This window comes from Crocodylus porosus, unplaced genomic scaffold (genome assembly GCF_001723895.1).
Source record: "Crocodylus porosus isolate Cpor-Errol unplaced genomic scaffold, CroPor_comp1, whole genome shotgun sequence".
NCBI classification, from domain to species: Eukaryota; Metazoa; Chordata; order Crocodylia; family Crocodylidae; genus Crocodylus; species Crocodylus porosus.
The window spans coordinates 7452747-7458351 of record NW_017728949.1 but is presented as its reverse complement, the minus strand read 5'-3'; the positions used below and the strand labels follow the sequence as shown (position 1 = coordinate 7458351).

The 5605-nt window shown below is 44.4% G+C and overlaps 1 pseudogene; it reads left to right on the top strand.

The window, feature by feature from the left end:
* The first annotated feature begins 3218 nt into the window (after window positions 1-3218).
* LOC109322459 lies at window positions 3219-5248 on the top strand (annotated as a pseudogene).
* Window positions 5249-5605: the final 357 nt, after the last annotated feature.

Here is a 5605-nt window from a genome sequence, read left to right as displayed (position 1 = left end):
TTTCTGCACACGTGCCCAGGAGAGAGAAGATAAATTTCGCTTGTGAATACCAATGCGGGGTCAGAGTAATCTGAGTACCTGACTCTGCTCTGACCTTTGTTTGCAAACAAATGCCACCTTTGTGCCGTTAAATGTATGTGTGTCTGTGATTTTCTGTGGGCCTCCAGAGAAACGAACCGCCTTTGTGCAACAATACTATGTTACAGGAAATTCCAGGCTGTGCATGACAACTGGATGGGGACACCTACCCGCAGCCCTGACTCAGGAACCTAACCTCAGGAGAGTAACTGAGTTTAAAATGTCTCCATGTGCTCAGTATTTTCTAATGCCTAATTTTGTAGGGTGCTTTAAAGCCATAACAGAACAGATGTTCACAGCACTTAAAGCGCTTTGTAAATGGCAGATCCTGCTCTAAGTTAACCCTTGATGGACGTGGTATTAGGCTATAGCGTTTTAGGTTAAAGTGCTTTTTTTGAACATCCGTCACACTTCAATGTAGGTCGCATTTTGCCACCATCTCAGGGGCCCTCTCTGGGTGGCTTGCTAACCTCAGCTGGTGCTCCTCTGCTGCAGGTGAGAACTGGCCCAGCTCCACCACTGGGCTATCACAGAGAGGAGACTAAAAAAATCTGTCTCCTCCCTGCACAGCTGCGGGGAGGGAATAGAGCCTTTCTGTGGCTCAGATCCCACGCCCCCCTACTAAGCTGGATGGTTTGAGTCTTGGTGGGGCCAGGTGGGAGCCAATCCATGTCAGGGGGGCTCTCTTCCCTCCTGGCTCCAGTTCCCAGAGTGGCAAAAAGCTGGATTGGCCATTTTGCAGCTCTTGGCCATAGCTGTCAAGAGTCTGGAAGAGGGGAGGGAGCCCCCTGCCACAGGGACCCAGCCCAGGCCCCACACCCAAGAAGCCAGCCAGTAAGCTGCAGGGTGCCCTCACAGTGGGAGGGGGCTCTGTTCCCCACCCCTACCTTCCAGCTGCTGCTGACAGTCACCAGCTGGTGTGGGGTCAGGACTGGGGAGAGGGGCTGTTCCAGCAGCCTCCTGGGAGTTATGGGAGAGCACACCTGCCTGCTGGCCTTGACCAGTACAGAGAAGCACTGAGGCCCCCCGCCCCCAGTGGCAAGTGTCTATTTGGTTCATTCCTGCTCTAACATATAGCACTTTACTTAAAGTGAATAACTAGAGTACTTCTGCTAGGGCCTCTGCAGGCTGGCTGACTAACAGCTACTACCTGATGCCACCTGTAGACGAAATGAGAGGCATGTGTGCACAGCACTTTAAAGCGGGTTAAATGCTTTTGCACTGCTTTAATGGTGTCAGTGCCTGCATGCATCGGCAGTGTATTGCACATTAATTAAAGCCACTGTAGCAAATTTGGCAGTGTAAAGCACCTAAAATGACTTGGGGCACAGCAAACTAAAACTCTTCTGAAGAGTTTTAGTTTGCTGCCCCTACATCTGCAGAACAAAGCACCAGGCTCCATGCAGCTCAGGGGCTCTACAGGAAGCCCTGCAAGCAGCCTGGCAGCAGCCTGGGAAGGCAGGCTCCGCACAAGAAAAGTGGCGAGCCTGATTCCCACCCCACCCTTGGAGCCTTCCTGAGCTGCACGGGGACCCAGTGCTTCCCTCTGCAGCTGCAGTGCCCCCTGGGACCTCCCAACCTGGGTGTCTAGGGAGGGGAGGGGGGCACTGCTGCCATGGAGGGAAGCACTAACCCCCCCACCCCCGCTGCTGCCCAGGGACTGCTCCATGTGCCGGAGGGATGAGTTTGGATGTGTGCACGACACCGGGATTTAAAGGGCCCCAAATTGAAACAGTGTTTTTAGAAACCCACTGCTTCAGTTTAGGGCCCCCGTTTCATCTACACACACCTTAGCTAGCTAACTACCATCTGAGAACCATCTCCTATTTCTCAACCCCATAGTCTCCTGTTAGGAAGCTTCTTTAAATCATATCTTCCATTATTACACTGACGGAGTTTTACTTTTTCATGGAAGTTAACCTCTTCTGGACTCCTGATAGTGATCAGCTCATACTCTGAACTAAAAACTCAAGTTCAGCAACTAAATGCTTGCAGAAGGGAAAAATATTTTTCACTAATTAAAAATGCTGAGCTTAAGTATGAGTAACTAACCAACCCATAACTCGGGATGAGAATAAAACATCACAAAGTCCAGTGGGTTTTACTACTTGTATATTTGAAGTTGCTGTGTTGGTAGCAGTTTCAACCCAAACCACTGAACTTTTCAGGAGGTTCAGGGAACCACTGAATCCTGAAATGTCAAGCGAGAGCAAAAATCTACTTAAAATGAGTGTTTTGATCATTGCACTTTCCAACGTGCAGCTGAGTTATGGTACCTGGTATATTGGATGAAATTCCTTTCTGTTGCTCTTTTATGTAGCAAGGATAAATCCCATATGAAGTGCTACGTTAAACCATATCTTTTGAAATGCATCTGAGGATAACCAATGCCACAACATGACGAAACTGAAATGTTTTTCTGAGTCAAATGACAAATGGAGATGACAATAATATTGACGTGGGAGGAGCAAGAAACAAGAGAAGCAAAAGGCAGTTTCCTTTTCTCACAAGAGGAAAGTATTCAGTCAACATTTTGGGGAAATTTAAATTTGATGTAAATGGCATGGAGGACTGTTGGCTAAATCCGACAGGAAGAAGTGGGGATGGGACAGGGCACACACTGTACAAGCCTGCAGATCAGTTTCTCTGACCTTTACAGTTTTTGTATAAAGGGGTAAATTAAAAACAATCCTGGTGATAGTGGTTTCTCTCTTTCATTTGAGCCTGCTGCACTAGGTTGTCCACTGGTCTACATCAATTTACTGCCACTGACAATTTAGCCCACTGTCTCCTAGGTTCTACAAACCTAGCAGCTCATTAACATTTGCAACATCAGTGAGAGCAGCACAAATGCACCAAAAAAAGAAACCTATAAAGGTACATACAGGAAAAGTCCACTGATCATGATAAAGGCAAAGCATGAAATCCTCTTAGTATTCAGAACAGGTCCCTTTTGTGTTAGAGTTGCAGATGTAGCATTATGTCTACTGTATATAAAAGCTACCACTGCAGTTGTCCATAGCACTGAGCTTCCACATCTGCAAGCTTGTGAAAATGGGAAAGGTAAGCTAAGCTCAGACAGACTGGTATCATGATCTAATGTGTACATTTGGATGAACAATGGGTTTTTATAAAGCTTTATGTTGCAGATTGTTTTCTACAAAGGTAGGAGCTTCTGGGGCATTGTATATATGTAGCAATGGTCACCCTGGTCTGTAGTCCTACCTTCAAACAATGTAGTCTCATCCTGATAGGAAGTGGCAGCTGGATAATTTACAAGTGCCCAAGCAAGAAATCAGTATAGGGGAGAATATCCCGACTTCCAGAAGTGGCTTGGGCTACAAGGATTTTATTGTCTCCTGCTCCCACAAGCTCCCAAGTTCATTGTTTGGTCTAGCAGCTTTAAACATTGACAGTGTCCCTTCAAGAGGTCACTACAGAGAGAAACTTCCTTAAGCAGTCAGCATCAGCAAGCATTATAGCACTGGAACAAATGCTAATGGAAATAACATAAATTAATCATTTAACCGTTACCTAACAAAGGTTAGTGCAGTTTCATGGCATGTTAAGGATGTGGAAGTACTACAGAAAATTTATATTTCTAATTATTATAAAACCCTTTTGTGCCATACAAAAAACACACGATAGTGCAATTGGGATGACCTGTATAAAATGCTCTTGTAGCTATGGTATGATGAAAATTAATACATTAAAAATGTGTTGGGCCAGACTGTCAACTAGTGTTAATAAGCTGTATTGACTTCAGATGAATTAGGCCATGTCAATTTATGTTAGCTGAAGAACCAGTCTGTTTAAAATTGCTCTCATACTTCTTTGCTACTGGAATACATAGTGCGACTTGCATTAGTAATCACTCTCCAGTTATCACTGATTCACAGAAGCTCAGGGTTGGAAGGGACTTTGTGAGATCATCGGATCAGTCCCCCTGCTCTGGGCAAGAAAGACTGCTGGGATCAAATAATCCCAGCAAGGTGTGCATCCAGTCTCCCTTTGAAGACCTTCAGGGTAGGTGCCTGCACCACCCCCGCTAGGAGTCTATTCCAGAGTCCGGTCACATGAACCATGAAGAAGATTTTCTTTATATCCAGTCTGAAACCTTCTAGGAGTTTATGACCGTTTCTCCTGGGGCACTTCGGTGAATAGTTGTTTGCCTAGCCCCAATGCTTTCCCTGCTATATTTGTAAGCTGCCACCAAATCTGAACTCTTTTCTAGGCTGAACAGTCCCATATCTATCAGCCTTTCCTCATATGGTTTGCTCTTCAGGCCTCTAGTAATATGAGTGGCTCTGTACGAGTGGCTCACCTGGCTATGTACTTGGCAACATGGTCATCACTTCCTTCTATGTATAAAATGGGAAAACATGAAATAGTGTGTATAAAGATTTTATCAGTATATATGTCAGTGGCTACGCTGCTAGTGATTGGTGATGAGCAAGAACTGCCATTCATTTCAAACTCAAACCAATAACTTTTTCTGACACCTCATTATATAGTCCATAAAAAACAAATATACACACATGCAATATAGAAAGCACACCATGTGGCAGGATGCTCCGATACACACATATACTTTATAAATTATGTGGACATTCTCAAATGAAAGGCTACAGTAAAGATACTCTGGAGCTCTTCAGTTCAGAAACTCATTCTACAAAGATTTCAAAAGGTAATTGCTAAAAGATAAAAATCTAGTTTGAAACAGAAGTGGACTGCCTGTCATCTTGATGGTCAAAAGGGACACAAATGGTTGAGCTAATGAGAACGTTGCATATACAGCTTCTATTGGAGAAACGTTTGGTGAAATGTCTGGCCATATTTCAGAAATCAGAAATGTTTACATCTCCTTTTCTGCGTGTTCCATTTGCCGTCACAGAACCCTGGTTCCCACACGATTCGGCTCTATGAGAGAGAGGAGCTTCAAGGCCTCATGCTGGAGCTCACTGATGACTGTCCATCAGTTCCAGATTGCATCCACCTTACTGAGATCCACTCCCTCAATGTCTTGGATGGCTCTTGGCTCTTGTACGAGCTACCTAACTTCAGAGGGCGACAGTACTTGCTGACCCCTGGGGAATACCGAAGATTCCTTGACTGGGGTGCAGTGAATGCCAAAGTTGGTTCCTTACGACGAGTGGTTGACCTACGCTGAAATGTCATTTCCCTCGAAATAAAGTGCTGCTGAATTCTGAACGTACTTTTTCAGTCTAATACTTGCCAGCATAGTTCGAATTTGTTTGACATAAAAACAGGTCTAAATTGTGGAATTAGAATTTCCCCAAGGATTAGGTGTATGTTTCAGCATTGGGAAAATAATTCAGCTTAGAGCTATCCGTAGTTCAGATTGGACACATAAAATAAATGTTTTTGATGTTTGTTGAACTGATTCAGAATAAATTGATAAGATTCTTTCATGCTAGTTTTATACTATGTTTCTAATGGTCAATCCAAGGTATGAACTCATAAAGCTAAGGAGAATTTAGAGCAGAGAACTGGACTTTCAATACAT